At 46.9% G+C, this 18,198-nt stretch overlaps 1 protein-coding gene across 13 annotated transcripts in view; it reads left to right on the top strand.

Moving 5' to 3' along the window:
* Window positions 1-18,198, top strand: part of PTPRT (protein tyrosine phosphatase receptor type T) — a 1,036,563-nt gene that overhangs the window by 373,670 nt on the left and 644,695 nt on the right. The gene's annotated exons all lie outside the window — the stretch shown is intronic.

Here is an 18,198-nt window from a genome sequence, read left to right as displayed (position 1 = left end):
TGAGTCTTATTAAAGGGTTCACCTGTGCCAACCTATGGGGTATACAACACAGAAGGCATCTACAAATTTGGCTTATTTTGCATTTGAAGTCAGAATGAACCAACGTCCTTGTGTTTTGGTACTGTTCTACTGCCGTGTCCGGGGAGTACAATTGTTTCTGAGGGATTTTTTTTTATTGAAAACTCAATTTAATGACAATATTTTGGAAGGACTTTCGAAATAAATAATGCCCCCACCCTGCTGGCCTTGATTCAATTCTTTCCAATTTTCTTGTTCTTGTTCACCTTGAGGTATTGTCAACATGCTTTACATTAAAATATGCACATTGCTTCCTTTTCTGCTCCTTCCAAGGGGCTGGATATCCCATTTATTTTTGAAAGTCTATATAATCTTTGTTGTAATGCTTAATGGTTGTATACTGTTTCATCAAGTGAATCACCCCATTTCTTAAAATCTCTCTATTTGTAGTCATTTAGGTAATTCCAGGTGTTTTCGTTTTTGTTTTATTTTTCCTCTGTGCATCAATTAACACCTCAATGGAGTTCTTCCAACGAGAACATTTTTATTCTATTGAACCAGGTTATTTCCTGGGATAAATTCCCTAGGGGTAGAGTTGGTAGGCCAAAGAATAGGAGCATCTTTATGGATTTTTCTTAGTGTGGCAATATTGCTTTTGCAAAAAAAAAAAAAAAAAATAGGTTTGACAGTTCATACTGGAAAATCGCAGCGTATGGATGTACTCATTTTCCAGTGTTATGTTCACCGATTAAAATTTTAATATAGCATAATTTAGTGAATGAAATAATGAAGCTATTCATCTTATGCTAGCTGTAGAATGATACTCTGTGCATATGAAGGTGAAAATATGGATTGACCTCCCCCCCCCCCCCCGCCGCCCCCCAGAGGTCTCCTGGGTTGGTTTCCTTGGTCAAAGCACAGGTTGATATCAAGGTCTTGACCTCTAGCTCCTAGTTAGCACGTAACTGGTGGTCCTGCCTGCACCTAGACTGGGAGCTCTAGTCTGAGATTCTTTCTCCTGGGCTGTCCTGACTCTTGATGGATATCTACATGCCCGACCTTTGTCATCAATCAGATCTTAGCTTGAGTGCCGTCAGGCCTTCTCCCAGATGATGTCCCAAGGCCCCGTGCTACTGGGTGCTTTCAGGTCACCTTGTCCCTTGTTCTACATAGTACTTATCATGCTTCAAAATTATATTTTTCCTTTATTCCTGTGCTTGGTGATTTTCCATCTTGTCCTTTAGAATATGAGCTCTTTGAGAATAGGGGCATTTTTTTGTTTGTTTGTTTGGTTCCTGGTTCACAAGTGCCCCCGGGCTCAGTCAAGGCTTGGCACAAGTCCTGAGTGTGCCCAAACACAAAACCGCCTGCATTCGGCTGTTTTGACCCACGCATTTGGTCATATCATAAGGCTCAACCTTAAAATACTTGTTGAATGATGGATGAGTGAATGAATTATTGGCCTCAGCAGGAACTCATTTCATCTCCATAATGCCATGAACACTTAAGCTGAAGATCAACAAATTAGGCAGTCATGAACAAAACAACCAAGAGGGGGAAAAAACATCTTAAAATCATTTACACTGAGTGCCATTAATATATAAAAGAAACCATCATTTCAATTGTATTAGGCTCATATATTTGCTCTTTTGATGCCATAAGATTGATTTCTATGACGCAGTGGCTTTTTATAGGCCTTTGAGGCACTCACTGAATTTGTGATTTCCTGGGCTTTCCCCCCTCCCCTGGAACTTCATCACACCTCTTGCATGGCGGCCTTGCACCCTGGAGTAGGAGCCCACCAGAGGGTGGACTGTGTCCGCCTGTGCTCTCCCCAGCCCTGCCCACACCTTGCAGGTGCCCGGCACAAGGCTGGTGAGCAGATAATGGGAAGAGTGACTGTGGCAGCTAGTGGAGCGCTCTGATCTTTTCACACAGACAAATGGAACCAGAAGGCACTTAGCTTATTCTTCCTTTACGTCACTCATTGTGGAGGAGAAGGTGCGGGATGCCAAGTCCAGAGGCCTTTGGGACAGAGGTTGGGATTTCCACGGTGAAGCATTGTTGCCTTTGGAGGGGTGGCCAGGGTTTATTGGGACGCTGGTTTATCCTTTGTGGGCTGTGCATCCTGGGCTGGAGTTCGGACTGAGGGACCATCACACTGGCCACGTTTGTCACTATGACTCAGGAGCCACTGCTGCTTCCAGAGCCTTCATCTGCAGCCCTGGCTGTTGTGTGCTGGGTGATGTGCGGGGTGGCCTCCTTCATAGTGTGTGCTTCCTCTAACCTGGTCCCCTTTTATTTCACCTGGAGGAAACCTTTGTGGGATATCACTTTTTTTGGCAACCATTTTTTTTCCTTTTGCCTTTAGTTGGTGACAAGCTAGAAGCTGGGCCCTTTGAAGGTAGAAGTCCCTTCATGCATGTGGTCTCATTTAGTCCTCTAATTGTGGCACTACACCTTGGTTTTATTTTAATTTATTTTACAGCGAGGAGGGCAACCACAGCCAGGTTGAGAAACAATTGTAAGGGGTTAGAGCTGGTGTCCAGCCTGGGGCTAGTTCCTGCTATTTGAGCCATACCCAAAGGGCCTGAGGGTTGTAGCTTTGTTGACACCCAGTATCATGATGGTATAAACAGAGTAGAAAGGGTCTAAATTGTATGCAGAGCTCATGGAAGGTCCCTGGACCTATGGCTAACTTGCCTTTTTAACTCATGCTTCCCCTACCATTGCTTCCTGCCTCTCTGGAATGGAGTACTTACTATCATTCAAGTTCCCAGAGAAATGAATTTAACCCTTTACACACACACACACACACACACACACACACACACACATCCCTATATAGCTAATGGTAACCAAGCCAAGTAAGAAAATGAAAGGCAGAGGACCCCAGGGCAGCAGCAGTCAGAGGAAGCCTGTCACCCTGGATGTCTGGCCAAGAACCCATGTGAGGGCAACAAACCAGAGCATTTGGGGGCAAGTGTCTTCTGAAGAATGACTCACTGACCTCCCAGCGCCCCTTTCCATGACTGAGCAGGATGGTTAGATACTTTAGGATTGAAATATTTGCAGTTGTGAAAAAAAAACAAACTCAACAAGGAATATGCATAAATCTTGCTGCTTTTAGGGAATGGAGACAATTTGAGGAAACTAAACAAAAGTGTTCTCAAGGGCTAGGTCTTCTTCCAGGGGATGGAGCTGCTGTCCTAATTGAATTTCTAGTTCCTGGTTTCCACATCACACAGGTGGTGTGGGCTGAGGGGCAGGCAGCTGGCCTGGGCATGTCACAGAAGGAAAACTAGCCTTGGGCAGATTTTTCCCCAAGTTTTCTTTACTTCTCTCCAATTCAGAGACAGGAAAGAAGTATAGAGCCCCGAATGCATGAGTTTAAATCCCAGCCCCATCTCATCCCAGCTCTGTTGACTTTGAACATCAGCCTCTCCCAGCATCAGCTGGCTCATCAGGGAATGGGAATATAGGATTAACTACCAAAGACTGGTGTGTGTCCAGAGGATTAAATGAGACTGTGTGCAGAAGTTCTTAGAATGAAAAAAAAATGTTCTTAGAATGGTGCTCGGCTGCTTGCCCTGGAAGTATTTGTTACATAACTTGCTAAGGAGGTTGGGATTTCCCAGGAAAAGAGGTAAGAGATGGTTAAGGACTGGCTGAGTGGGACTCCTCTGCAGAGGGACACTGGTGGTTTCTCCCCATACAGTCCTGTGCCAACCATAGGGAAGGGGGCAGAGGAAATACGAAAGTGGGTGCCAACATGGGGACTTGGGAAATTTGGGTCCTGGTGTCCATGCTAGGTCAGAGTCCCTGGGTCCCCTCCTGCATCTGCCTATTGGTGAGCCAGGAATCTGAGGGCAAAGGATGAGTTAGCCAGTCCTTCTGGGGCTTAGCCACCTGACTACATGGCATCATTCATTCAGAACTTGGGCTGTACTGGGTTTGGGAGGTCACAAGGTTGCTCTGTGCCCAAGGATGCCAGGAGCTAGATGGGGGGCCGCTCTGACAGTATCTATAGCAGGTGCTTGCACCATGCCAAGCGATGTCTGTCTCTCAATTGGTGTGTTTATGGCTGGCTGGCCAGTGGTTCTTGTGTTATCCTGGGATTGTGAGCATCAGTGCTTTAGAAGATGCCATGTAATTTGAGCGTAGGTAATATCAAATTCTCGGGGCGACACAGATCAAAATGAAAGCAAATTGGAATTACTTAATTCTGAAGAGCTGTTTATTGAGTTGTGATAATGTACCTAGGTATACGTTAGATTACTCTGTAATTGAGATTTCGTTCTGTTGACAATCCAGGCCCTCAACTTGCCTGTTCCGGACCAGTGCTTACAAATGCACTCATTCTCTCCCCATCGCTGGGTTTCCTACTATCTTTGATTTCAGGGTGTTTTTGCTTATCCCAAGGACATAGGTGCCTTCAACCTAAGTGAGGCAGATGGGTCCTGATGAAAATTTGCATAAAAATTTGTTGTTGGTCTTGATTTTTAAATCCATCTTCCAACTCCATATAACAACTACCATGGGCTCAGAACCCTCTTATCAATATGTGGATTCGTGCCCAGAAGAAATCTAATACTGGCACTGTGAGTCATGTGTTCTGAATTCAATACTGATGTGACCTCCTACCAGGGCAGCTTGGGAGGACCGAGAGTAGGGATTTTTGGATATAATCACACCCGAGTTTCAATCTCAGTCCTGGCCCCAGATGTCTGGGTGACATTAGGTAAAGTGTTCCCTCTGGGCCTCAGTTTCCTCATCTGTTCAATGGGGGGTGAGTGTATCTAATTGTATCCATTATGAGAGGGAGACAGCACATGTATAGATCCTAGTACAAAGTGGATACCCACACAGCTGCATCTATGAGTAATCATATTTTGCTATTAAGGGGTACTGCCTAAGTACACTGGCCATTTTTCTTTGTCCTGCTTAAAAGGACAATAACTTGTATGATAGAAATTTAAGTTCAGCCATCTGAAGGTCTGTCTCTGAAATCAGATTGAGGTCATTGCAGAAATGCTTTATTATGTTGCATTTATTCATTCATTCATACATACATACATCTTATTCCAGTATTTAAAGGCCTCCTGAAATTGCATCAGATGGGGCCTCGTTGAGCCTGCCGTGGCAGCAGTGGATAAGTGTGGCTGCTCCATTCTGGGACACGGTTGACCCATGGCCACTCAGCCCATTTTGCTGACATTACTAGTCTGGTTTCTTTTTCTTTTTCTTTTTTTTTTTTTTAGTCTAGTCTGGTTTCTGTAGGCATTTGAGTTCACAGCTTCTGGCTTAGGGATTGCATGGTTGGAGTAGCAGACTTGTTCTTATGTTTGTTTGTTTCATGGTTTATTGAGTCCCAGCTATGGGTCAGATAGTGTGAAGAACCATGCAAACCTATAGTGCACAGTCATTTTAGTTTGTGTTAGGTACCTACTGTACCCTCTTACTAACCCTGTTGATAACAGTATTCTTTAGGGGCTGTTAGCATGCCCCTTTTACAGATGAGGGCACAGACGCTCAGAGAGGTTATGTAACCTTCCCAACATCACACATCTGATATGTGATGGAGCCAAGATTTAAAGCCAGGCCTGCTGGTGTCTCAGGCTATGCTCTTCCTTCTGTTTATTTCTTATAAGATTCAGTAAAGTAGCCCTGTAATCGATGGGAACTGAGGAAATAGAGGGTGAAACAATTGATGCCATTTGAGAAAGTCCTAGAAAGTTTTTCTAAGTGCTCTCATCTGAGTGGACTCCTCAGCCTGGTAGGCTCTTGAGCAGGGCTAGCCTGGGGCAGTTTTCAGACATAAATGGGTGACATGTTTGAGGTGGCAAATGTATGTCAGGGGATATATTCTGAGTCTTTGCACTAGAGCAGAGTTGGAGTTTTATTCTGTGGGAATGAGGGTGCGCTGATGAAACCCCCATCTATGGTCCATAGACTGTAGTGCACATTTTCGAGGCTGGACCTCTGCATCCATCTGTTCTTCTCTTCGCTGGTCCTGACTGTGACCAGCGGGAAACCATTGGCAGGCAGGTGGCTGTGGTAAAAGGCACAGCCTATGATTGGAAGAGGAGTGAAGATTGGAGCAAACAGGGCAGGGACCCCTAGAAGCAGACTTGGCAGGGATTTGAGTGCAAGAGGTTTATTTGGGATGTTGGGAGATGAAGCCAGGAGAAAGGACCGTTTGAAAAAGGGCATTTTCAAGCAAATGAGCATTGTGGACATCTGGAGCTCATTCCTACTGGGGAAGCCAAGGATTCAGTATAGATTCCTAAGGTGTGAGAGAGTTGGGATATTTGTACCCCAGCCTGCACAGTGCGTGATGGAGGGCTGCCCGTGGAGTGTTCACATCCTGGTACTTCAGGCTTGTTGCATTGGACAGAGGGGTCCTCCTGGGGCTTTGGAGAAAGCCTAGCCATTGAGATTCATATATGACAGTTGGAAGTTGGCCCCTACTTACTGAAAAAAAAATAAGGCTTGAGAAAGGGAAGTGTGGGATCCAACAGCATATGCATCCACATGGACCTTGTGGCATCTGCAGGCTTCCGATATCACCAAGGCTGGTGGCCTGTGTCTCATTAGTGACGGTGGCCATGAAGGGCAGCTGTATGCTAGGAGAAGAGGCAAAGCCAGTACCCACTCTGAGTGTTTAGCTTGGGCTGTCACAGGAGCTCTTCAAAGGCTGCTGTCAGAATTGAACTTGGAGCCTCCATCCCTCAGAGGCCAGGAGGGCCTGGCCGGGAGGGTGGGGGAATGCTCTAGTGCTCAGCAGTCAGAGAGTGGGCTTGGGGTTGAAGAGCCTGGGCTGGAGTCTGGCCTCTGCCCTGTAAGCTCTCTTAGTCTGCCTAGAACCCTCCACCATCTCTGTTGGACCCAGACCAACGCCCCAGACCAGGGGTTGGCAAACCTTGCCTGTACAGGGCATGGTAGTCAATGTGTTTAGCTTCACGGGCCATACAGGCTCTGTTGCAACTATTAAACTCTGCTGTTGTAGCAAAAGCCATAGAAAATGTGTAAATAATGGGTGTGGCTGTGTGCCAGTAAAACTTTACTTACAGAAGCAGACAGGGGTCTGGATTTGGCTGCCAGGCCAGTTTGCCAGTTGTTGCACAGGACTAAACCTTCCCTTCTTTCGGTTAGATGACTGTACCAGCTCTTTACCTCTCCTGCTCCTGTGCCACTGACATCTATTCTTTATGTGGCAGCCTGAGTGATAGTTGGAAAATGAGTTTAATTCCTGGCATTTCCTTGCTCAAAATCCTCCACTAGTCCTATCTTGAAATAAAATCTGAACTTCTTAACATGGTTTCTAGATCTGGCTCCTCTCTTTGTTTCCTGACCCCCCACCTCCTGTATTTGTCCTTTCATCCTCTTCTTTAGCCACACTGGCCCATTCCTCTTCCTTGAACCTCACCATGATAGTTCTGAGCTCAGGACCTTTGCACTTGCTATTGTCTCTTGGCCTAAAATGCTTTTCTTCCAAATAATTACATGGCTAATTTGTTCTCTTCATCTGGTCTCTGCTCAGACATCAGCTTCTCAGAGAGCCTCCCCTGAGTACCTTATCTAAAAGAGCACCCCTTCATCCCTCCTGTAACACTATACCATTGTTCTGGTTTGTGGTTTTCTTCCCGGCTCTTATCACTGTCTGCCATTGTCATTTACATCTCTGCACTGCATAATCTTCTGAAGGCAGAAGCTCTGTAGGTCTTGCTTCCTGCTGGATCCAGGATACCTGGCATATATAAGGGGCTCGAACATTTGCTATATCCAGCAACATTCTCAGTGCTTCCTTCACAGGCATGCAGGAGCATTGCAGATTCCTCCTCACACCTTCCTTTTCCAAGGTTCTCATTACTGTTGGAACCTTAGGTTTCCCTCCTGTCTCTGGGCACGTTCCATCCTCTTTAGGGATGCCACTTTTTATCTTTTCCTTTGAGTCTTGTTTTCCTTTACTTTATTCTTTTTCTTTCTGGCTGTGGAGGCCGTAAGCTGTACCATTCCCTGCATTACCCGTTTGGCCTTTGTTTGTCCTGCTTTGTGGCAATTTTGAGGTCTCTGTTGACCTTCCATGGCCATGGTACTCATTCAGTCAACCATGGGGCCATTCTGATGGTCGTTTAAGAAACCAGCTTTCTTCAGTGCTGGCCAGTGAAGGCTTGTCTCAGGGTGAGCCCTCCCCACTCCCCACTGAATCCTGCCTACTTGAGTGTACCTCCTTCAGCCCATGTCTCCAAGTCTTGGCCCACCTCCTCCCCCCATGCCCATGTCTGACCTTGGCTTTCTGGAAAGATGCTATGCAGAGAAAACCCTACCATCTCCATCTTTTTTGCATCCTTCATGTTTGGTAGGAAAATATCCCGATGCTAGGGTTCTTAGTTTCGTCTTTCTTCAGTCTTAACTTTGATTAATGGTTTGCGTTTATTTAATTTATTATTATTATTATTATTATTATTATTATTATTATTATTATTATTATTTTACCATGGCTGTAATTGGCAAGAACACCTGGATTGCAGATCAGAGGTCTTGGGTTCAAATCTTGTATTAGCTATGTGAATTAGGAATGTTACTCATGACTCTCTAATTATAAAAAGGAATAAGCCCCCTAGATTTGAGGGGGGGGAAGGGTCACAGATGTGTTCATCCTGTGTAAACAAAGCGCCGCCTGTATGTTTATGCCTGTCTTCATCAATCTTTATCAACCCCACATTTGCCAGCTGCCCAGTCTTAGCCCCAATGCCCTCCTCCTTGCATAACGTCACTGCTAGCTTTTCATGGGAAGAGAAAAATGACAGATGGGAAGAAAGTGGAAAACTTAACTTGAGCATATGTGTGTGGGGGGAGGCGAGCCGGGAGAAATCTATGTATATTGTATTCTATATGGGCACAAAGACCAGCTTATTTTTAAAAAAGCGTAAATGTGGATAAATAAAACCTGACAAGTATTGGTTTCCTTGAATTATTTTGACTACTTTATCAGCTGCATGCTGATGTGTTGCGTTAACACTTTTAACGCATTTGGAAATTAAATCAAATGGCAATTGCATTAAATCCTCATTCGCTTGGAACATTACCCTCCTGTGTTCAAATAGAAGAATTATCTGGGGTATGGAATGAGTTGGAAGGTCTGTAGTTAGCTGGCATTTGTAGACCATTGATTGCATGCCAGACACTGCCCTGGATATTTCACAGGAGGTTCTGTTAAATCCTCACCTGCTCCCATGTTTCAGATGCAGATGCTGAAGCCTGATTACCCAGCCTGCTTAGAGTCTCACTGCCTAAAATCTGTCCTCTTCCTCCTGTAATGGAGACTTTTTTCTGGCTTTCCTAATGCTAGTTTTCCATAATGTTGTATTCTGTGGCAGACATTCATGGAATATTGCTTCTGAGAACCTAAGTTTCAGGTCCAGTTAAACTCAGTTAAACCTTGGGCTCCAGATTTGGAAGGGATGCTGTAGGCCTTTTTTCTCTGTTTCTGCCCTAAAGCTGAATTCCCTTCTGAAATGTTATGTATGGCCTCTGTCTACACCTCATTGGGATTTATTCTGTCCCCAGGGGATGTTTGGCAATGTCTGGACATTTTTAATCGTCACACCTTGGAGGGAGTGTGTGGAGGTCAGAGATGGTGCTCAGTGTCCTACGAAGTACAGAACAGCCTCCACAGCCAACAGTTAGCCAGTCTCAAGGGCCAGTTGTGAAACCCTGACCCTCCCCGCTCCCCATGTGATTATCTCTTTATCCCTGATGCTCTGCATTTCATCCGAAATCCTGTGTGCTTCTGGTCGCAGTGGAGGAGTGAGATGTGGGAGAAAGATGGTAGAGCTAATTATGTGTCTGTGAAGAAGTGATTCAGCTTGTCTGAGCTGCAGTCTCTGAAAAATTGACATTGACCTCTGGTTTGCAGTAACTTAGCTCTGTGGCCTCCCCTCTCCTGTTTCTCCACTAAATACCCATGGAGACCCATAAAAGGAAAATGCAGACTATCCATTGTTGGGAATGTGAGTATCTCTGGCTGTCAGGTCAGTGAAGCTGCTGTGTGTGCACCAAACACAGGAGCCTCCCCTTCCACTGAGTGGAGCTGTGATTCAGAGCAGCTGCGTGACCAAGGACTACATTTCCCAGCCTGCCTTGTTTTCAGTGGGACCATGTGATTCACTCCAGTCAAAGAAAAGTGAGTTTAAGTGCATTCAGAGTCAGGGTGTTTAAAAAGTAGGCAGTCATCTTCTACATTCTTCCTTCCGTCTTTTGTTGGCTGTGTGAGATGACTCCAAGCCCCTAGTAGGTAGGTGGGAGAGGTCACTGAATCACCTTGTGGAAAAAAATTGCCTGTCAAGCAGGCTTGTTACTGAGGCTATAATAACTCATTATCCTTTCAGTAACAATAATTCATTATTGTGTGAAGTTACTATGCCTTGGAATCTGTTTGTTACAGCAGCTCGCATTATACTGACTGATAAAAGCTGCATCAGGGGACATCATTAGCAGCCTCCCTAGACCTATCCTCTTGAACCAAAGCTTTTTCACCTATTTCTGAAGAAATGAGAAGATACTTCTTCCCTCTCCCACTGATATTAGGCCCAAAGGTCTACCTGATGCTGGACAATTATCCTTTTTTTCAGGTGTTGCTTTTTTTTTTTTAAAGGTTAAAAGAATATTTTTCTACTCATATTTATTGATGTATAGTTTATAAATTCTGGAACAACATATGAAGGCCAGAATTGTTTGTTGATGTTAAGGAAAGGTGGTGGGCATGGCCTTGGCTGTGGCCTGTGAAGCTCAGGAGCAGTGGGAGCTCAGGCAAGGTCTGCCCAGGTGGGACAGCTTGGAAGCCCTACCCAGAAGGATGGATCTTATGTTAGAAAGGAGTTCAAGGACCAGCGAGAGCCTTGTCAGCTGTATCACGGTGTAAGACCCCAGCCACATGAGAGGGAACATGAGAGCAGAGTGGTGGGGCAGGGAGTGGGCTGGGGCTCTGACCCCATGAGGACCTGGGACATTAGGTAGACCTGTCCAGGTGAACAGTCTGAGTCAGCCCCGTTGGCCAGGGGAGCTGTCATTACACCCGGTCTTCCCAGCACACATCTTTCCAACCAAGTCAGTCTATCTCCCAGTGGAGCCCAGTGATTTCAGCTGGGGGTGGATGGGATGGAGAGAAGATGAAGAGCACAGCACTTGGCACTTCAAAGCAAGCACCATCAGCCGTTTAGAAATGAGCTTCATTGTGGCAGCATGTTTAAATATTAAAACAAACAAAGCTGGAGTATTAGTGAGACGCAGATACTAAAAAGCAGCATTTTAGCAGTTGGGGGGAGCAGCAGGTTCTCAGTGTAATCACTGGGGTTCGATATGCTCAAGTCCCATTGTTTGTAACCCCCCTCCCCCCACATCCTAGACAGGGGACATCCAAACCAAGGAATTCCAAACCAGTGTGAGGTTTAGCTTGGAAGTCAGGGAGCTTCCATATTACTGCAGGTTAAGCTTTGAATGACCTTTTCTTTGGGCCTCTGCTTCCCTCTTTGTCATAAGCAAGGGCTGCATTATACAGGTGGGTTTCAAACTACTGCCCCCTGGAACAATAGAATGTTTTCCATATAAAATGTGGAAAACCAGTGATGCAGCTCTGTGGAATCATGGGGCTCTTAGCATGATATAAAATTTGTTTTGCCACCACCTGGGCAGGTGGATTTCTTTGCTTATTTAAAGATGTTTTTGGGTTTGTTTGTTAATGCATATGATCCTCCTCTGTCTTTATACTTTTCTGGACCCTGGTAGCAGTGGGGCTAGGGTTTGGCCTCTTCTCTTCTAAATGAAATTTGCTTGCATCAGCTTTTCATTATTAATCAGAATAGCAAGTCTCTTGCTTTCTATGTGTGTCTAGAGGCAGATGTGACTCACAGCCCAATAAATGGAACTGCTCTTTTCTGATGGAACTTGGCCTGGTGGTAGGGGGTGGCACTTATTGGCAGAGCAGCTCATTGTCTGTTCTAGGAAGCGAAAGTCTCCTGTTTGAGTTAATCACTGGCAAAATGTGCCCTATGGTTTGCTCTTCTCATCTGTCAGACACATGAGAGGGGACCGCTGGGGCCCCATGGGATAAGACTGGCATTTTGCTGCCTCTTACAAGCTGTTCCAAGTGCCCTATATAAGGGAAGGCAGGGAGGCTGCGCGTGAGAAGCTGGCAGGGCTGGGTTTTGACTCCTGGCTCTGTCCCCTTTTTGCTGTTGAATTAAATTATACCAAGGGACCAAGCCTCAGTTTCTCCTTCTATAAAAGGGAAAGAGTGATGTTACTTACTTTGTGCTTTCTGAAGCTCAGTGAGGTAAATCGTGGAAGCCAAGAGTGTGGAACCTACTTCATGCTAGCTAGGGAAGTTTAAAGTTTCACATGACAATATTATTTGTTCTCCGTATCATTTTTTTCCCTTCTGGGTAGGCAGGAAGATTACATCTGGACTCTTACATCTATCTGGGGCCAAAAGAATGTGTACTAAACTGATCTGTGTCCCTTCCAGGCCAGACCTATACAAAAATCTCCCATGTGCTCTCCCCCTGCCGTTCCCCCTCCTGTTGTAACATTGGAGACCATATGATGAGGCACGTAGCCTCTCCAGATAGAATGATGTATGGAGCCCAACACCACCCTCCCCACTCATAACCTCATCAGGCTGTGATGTGTGTGAGCAATAGCTGAACCAGCCATGACTAATGCCCATTACTCAGGCCTCTCCTGCCTTGATAGACAACCTTCTAAGGCTTCCATTGATATAGTGGACAAATGACCACAGCATCGGGATGGTGCCATATTTCCCACTTGGAATTTTGTGGCAGCCTCACAGTGGTCAGAAAGGGATTTGCTGGGGGATGCCTGGGTCTCAGTGATTGAGCATCTGCCTTCGGCTCAGGGTGTGATCACGGGATCGAGTCCTGCATCGGGCTCCCTGTAGGAGCCTGCTTCTCCCTCTGCTTAGGTCTCTGTGTCTCTCATAAATAATTAAATAAAATCTTTTTATTTTTAAATCTTTTTTAAAGATTTTATTTATTCATTCATGAGAGATACAGAGATAGAGAGGCAGACACACAGGCAGAGGGAGAAGCAGGCTCTATGCAGGGAACCTGATGTGGGACTCGATCCTGGGACTCCAGGATCACGCCCTGGGCCGAAGGCAGGTGCCAAACTGCTGAGCCACCCGGGGATCCCCCCAATTTTTAAAAAAAGAGGTTTGCTCAAGTTTGACCTTATGTTGCGGGGGAGTTAGCTGATTGACTCTCTCTGCCTGATGCCACCTGGACGGACTCATCTCAAAGGTACTCCTGCTCTGTGCATTGCTGCCACAGGCATGTCTGTACCCTGTGACTTTTCTCTTGGGGGGATTGAGCTGACTACACCTTTTCCCCTTCACCTTTCTCTCCCTTGTTAGGCTAATGCACCCCAGTACGTGCCCAGGGAAGCCTGCAGAGCTGGGAACAAGGTGACTCCAGATGTCTTTGCCTATCTCTGCTGAATCCTAGGCTCTGTTGATCTTATCCCTTGAAGTTCTGTGATAAGCAAGGATGAAGGGAATTCCAGAATACCCACCTCCCAGGTCTTGGCTGGGTGTGGACTTGGTCCTCTTGCTTGTACCTGGGGGCCCCACCTTTGTGGCCGAATCCCAAGCCACCATCTTTCCCATCCCACTGTATCAACCCTGACTGTGGGACCCCTGGTTAGCTCCCGGTGCCCACTGTCATCAAAGGCTGCCCTGCCATTTCCAGAAGCCGTGGGGAGACAGCTCACAGAAACACCTGTTGTCCTGGACTTGGTATGAGAGAGCCTGTGCCAGGTGTTCCTGGGGTTGGATCTGAGAGGATTTGGGATCTTGTAATCCCAAATTTGTCTACAGCCTGGATGCCAACAAAAGTTACCCTGTCTCTTGAGATTTGGGTAGATTGAGGTCTGTTTCAAATATTTGCATATTTCTAGGGATGCAGATTATGGTCACTTCTAACTCTTTGGTTTCTATTCCTCCTGGCTTTTGTTGTCAGTTGCTTCTTACTCCTTATACCTTCTCTCGGCTTCACACCATCCAGATTTGGAACTTGGTCCTCTTTTCCTCAATTTTCCATCCTCCTTTCTTTGACACACCCACTCACACACACATACTCTTTGAGATGTGGCTGACTTGGGAGGGTTTTGGGCAAGGGAAGGGAGCTATAGCACAGCAACACGAATGCATCCAAATGGAATAGGGGGTATGCCTGCCCTAGCAAGTGGTCTGGCCACCCCGTCGTGAGCTTCTTGGTGGCTGCTGTCTCCTCTGAAGGCTTTGGCCTCCTGCCCTGTCACCCTGGCTCCTCCCCTCTCTTGCAGCCTCAGAAGCTCTGAGGCAGAGCAGTCTGGCAGCAGACAGTTGCTTTGGGACCTGTCTGCGCAGCTCATTTCTGCCAGCCCCACTTGCCAGTTATTTCCCCATTGGCTTTGGATTAATTCTGTCTGGCAGAAGCATGACTCTCTCCTTGCCTTTCTTGTACATCTCAGAAGTGGGTCCCATTTTACTGCCAGGGTGGCTCCCCACCCTGGCCTTGGACCTCGACACTTACCTGGAGATCTCTGCAGGCCACAGCCTGCCTGCACCCTCATGCCTGTCCTGCCTTAGGGCTATCGACGTGGTCAGGGGCAGGTGGGCTCAGCAGCAGCTTCCGTGAGGTGAGGATTGGCCCATTCCCAGGCTGGCCCCTCTCGGTGCTGAGGGGCAGTGCTCTCCGTCTACCTGGGTGTAGCCCCAGGTGAGGGGGTGCTGGTACGCGTCCCTGGGATGCCCGGGCTTGGAGCCGCCATCGTGCAGTCACATCCCAAGGCTCGAGTGGTGAGCTCAGGGCTCTGTCTCCATTCCATGGTTCCTGTTCTGCTTGTTCCTCTGGACGTTATTCTCCTGTATGCTCCTGGGGAATAGTGGGCGCAGGTCCACACCTTCTAGGTTAACAACTTCACAAGTAAGACAGTTGCCTTCTCTCCACGTCTGAATGGCCATCTCGTGAAAGGATTCTGATCCTCCCGGCCTGGTTGATAACCAGCGCGGGACCAGCTCTTGGGCCCAGTAGCCCGTAGAAGGGCCCTGCTGGGGCTGTGCCCCCCGGTCTGTGACCAGTCGGGTGGAGTATGATGTGTTGAGGTGCTCCGGGAAGATGCAGTGGGGTGGGAGCCTTCGCTTCCTGAGGGGTTCTGGGCAGACAAATGGGGCAGATGTGGGCGGAGCACCCCTGGTGTAGGTGCTGCTCCGCCAGGCCTTTCTAGAACGGCAAGGATTTAGGATAGACTAGTAGGTGTGGGCTATGATCTGGGTCCCTTGGTTTCAGGCTTTAATAACAACGATGCACTTTGTTTTAATGAATTTCAGTCTGATGCATGTCTGTCTCTTCAGACATGTCTCTTCAGGGATGGATGTGTCTGTCCCTCTCAGAGTCTGATCTGTCTTTGCCTCTGACCTCCTTCCTTGCTCCTGCACCAGTCCTGTCATTCAAGCAGAAGGTCACAGATGGTAACTGCCTCCTTGTGCCTGCTTGCCAGTGCCCTCTGGTGGGGTATTTCCTCTAGGGAAACTCTGCTCTCCTTCCCTGTCCCCTCTCCCTCTCCAGTCCTTCCTTCCTCCTTCCTCCCTCTGTCCATGCACTCTGCGTCTCAACCTGTTGTCACTTACTAATGCTTTGTTACATGCCAGCATTTGAGGTGAGACCGGTCTTGTCCAGACCGATGGAGCGGGTGGCAGTGGCTTCTCCATTTCTGATACCGTGGAGTGGGGTGGGGCTGCACAAATGAGTGGCATTAGCATCTTCCTGTGAGCCTTCTCTGGTCAAGGTCAACAAGCACTTAGCTCCATTTATTACTTTGTTAAGCCAGTACGGAAATATATACCGGGGTGGTGCTGTCTCCAAATGCCCCTATGAACTGATTGGTCAATGAGGCAAATGTTTATTACATGCCTACTATGTCCCAGGAATCTTCTAGATGCAATGGATATACCAAAGATCTGTATGGGAACAGGGATTTTGTTATCTTCAAGTGCACATTCTAGAGGAGGGAAAGGAGTTAACAAGTGAGATCATTTCTGAGAGTGTTAAAAATATGGTTCTTAATTATGTCAATAACAAAAGGTTTGTAGACAGGGACTGCTTGTGTATATCCCTACAGCCCCAAAGCAGACCACAGGATGACTTGTATTCAAACCCCAGCACTGCCACTTGGCATCTCTGCGACCCAGGCATGCCACCGTGCTTCCGCAAGCCTATAGTCCCATCTGCAAGTGATCCACATCAGAGAGGTTCACCTCTCAAGTTGGTTGTGGGGTATGAGTACGCAGTGGGACCAGAAGAGTACCTGCCAGCTCTGGGCCCTAGCTCATAAGGTGGGGTGAGTGCAGTTGCTGGGGTGCTTCTGCTTGCTACTCCTCAAGGCTGCTAACTGGTATAGATTTAATCCACGATTATGGTAGTTTCCTAGGGCTGACATAATAGATAACTGGGAACAGAGAGGCTTCACAGGAGAGGAATTTATTTTCTCACTGTTCTGGAGCCTAGGAGCCCAGAGGTCCAGTATCAGAGTGTCGGCAGGATTGGTTCCTTCTGGAGAATCCGAGGGAAAATCCATCTTATGCTTTTTTTTTCCTTTCTGGTGGTTGTGGGTGGTTTTTGGCTTACAGACACGTCGGTCTCTGCCTCCATCACATGCCTTCTCTGTGTCTCTGGCTCCACATGTTCCTCCTCTTATTAGGACACAGGTCATTGGATGAGGACCCACTCTAGTCCAGTATGAGCTTGATTGTATCTGCAAAGACCCTGTTTCCAAACAGAGTCTTCTGAGTCTGCTGTGCCCACCCTAGTCCTCCTAAAGTGACCTCTCTAAACTGCACATCTTGTAGCAAATGTGTCTAGTCAGTTAGACTATGGACTGTATGAGTCTGGGCACGGGGTCTCTGCTTGTTCAACCTGTTTCTCTAGTGCTTGGCACATTGTAGGCACTCACTGGATATTTGTTGTGTGAATACTCCAGTTATAAGACCTCACTAACTCTCCATTACTGCTTATTTGGAAGGATGGGCAAAGTACTTCGCAATCTCTTTTTTTCCAGACCTTTATACTGAGGCCAAGTTAGAAAGCAGCCTGAATCATTATAGTCAGCCTCTATGCTTTTGCACACTGGACCCATTTCCTGGAATGTTGTTTCCCACTTGGTCAGCTTTTTCGTAGCTCAGCCCATGCATTTCCCCCCCACCCCCCAAGAAAGGCCTTCCCTGGCAGCCTTCTCCACCACAGAAAATCAGGTTATATTCCCCTGAATCTATACCCAATTAGCAGGAACTCCTGCTAGACTAGAATGTCTTTGAAGGCAAGGACTGTGTTCAGTTTCTCTCTTTATTCCTAGGATCACCGTGGGTCAAAGGAATTCTGTTCATGGCTGCTTAAATGAAATTAGATAGTTCTTTACACGAACAAAAAAAATGATGAAGATTTCCCAAATAACCTCTAATTTTTACCATTTCCATTTTCTAGGTAAGGAACCAGAGTCTCAGAGGGTAAGTGCCGTGGCTAAGGATGCATAGAGCCAGAGTAGGAGTTGGGGGGATGAGTGGCCCCAAGTTTTCCTGAGGGGGAAGCACATGCTCAGGCCACAGGAGGGCAGATGCTGGCATGTAGGGGGCCCACACAGAGATGCAGGGAGCCCTGAGGGAGGCTTGGCTCCTGGCCATGCCCTTGCAGAGGCTGCGGGCACCAGGATCTGTAACCACAGCCCTCATCGGGATTCTCTGGAGACTTCTGTTCTAACTGTTCTTTTCAAGTATCGTTCTTACAGTTCAACGTGTGGGGGACACAGTGTTTGTAGCAACTGCTAATGACAGGGCTACTGAAAAAGACTGTCTATTTTTGGAGTTAAGCCTCAGCCTAAAAGAAATAAAAATAAACATTGAGAGATTTGGTGTTTTTTTTTTTTTTTTCTTAAGAAAAATAATGTAGAAAAAAAATCAATTCCATCTCAACATACTCTTCCTCCTAGTGATGGTGGAATGGGAATTTACTCTAGGGCTGGAGGTCAGGGAGTTTAAATCCTGGCCCTGCTGTGGTCTCACTTTTCCATGGGAGGCTGCCTTGTAGTCGTGCTGGTCCCAGAGACCTCCACGGGCTCAGATCTAGG

The sequence above is a fragment of the Canis lupus genome, chromosome 26, assembly GCF_048164855.1.
Source record: "Canis lupus baileyi chromosome 26, mCanLup2.hap1, whole genome shotgun sequence".
NCBI lineage: Eukaryota > Metazoa > Chordata > Mammalia > Carnivora > Canidae > Canis > Canis lupus.
Note: the sequence above shows the minus strand (reverse complement) of the source record. Positions and strands in the feature narration are given on the sequence as shown.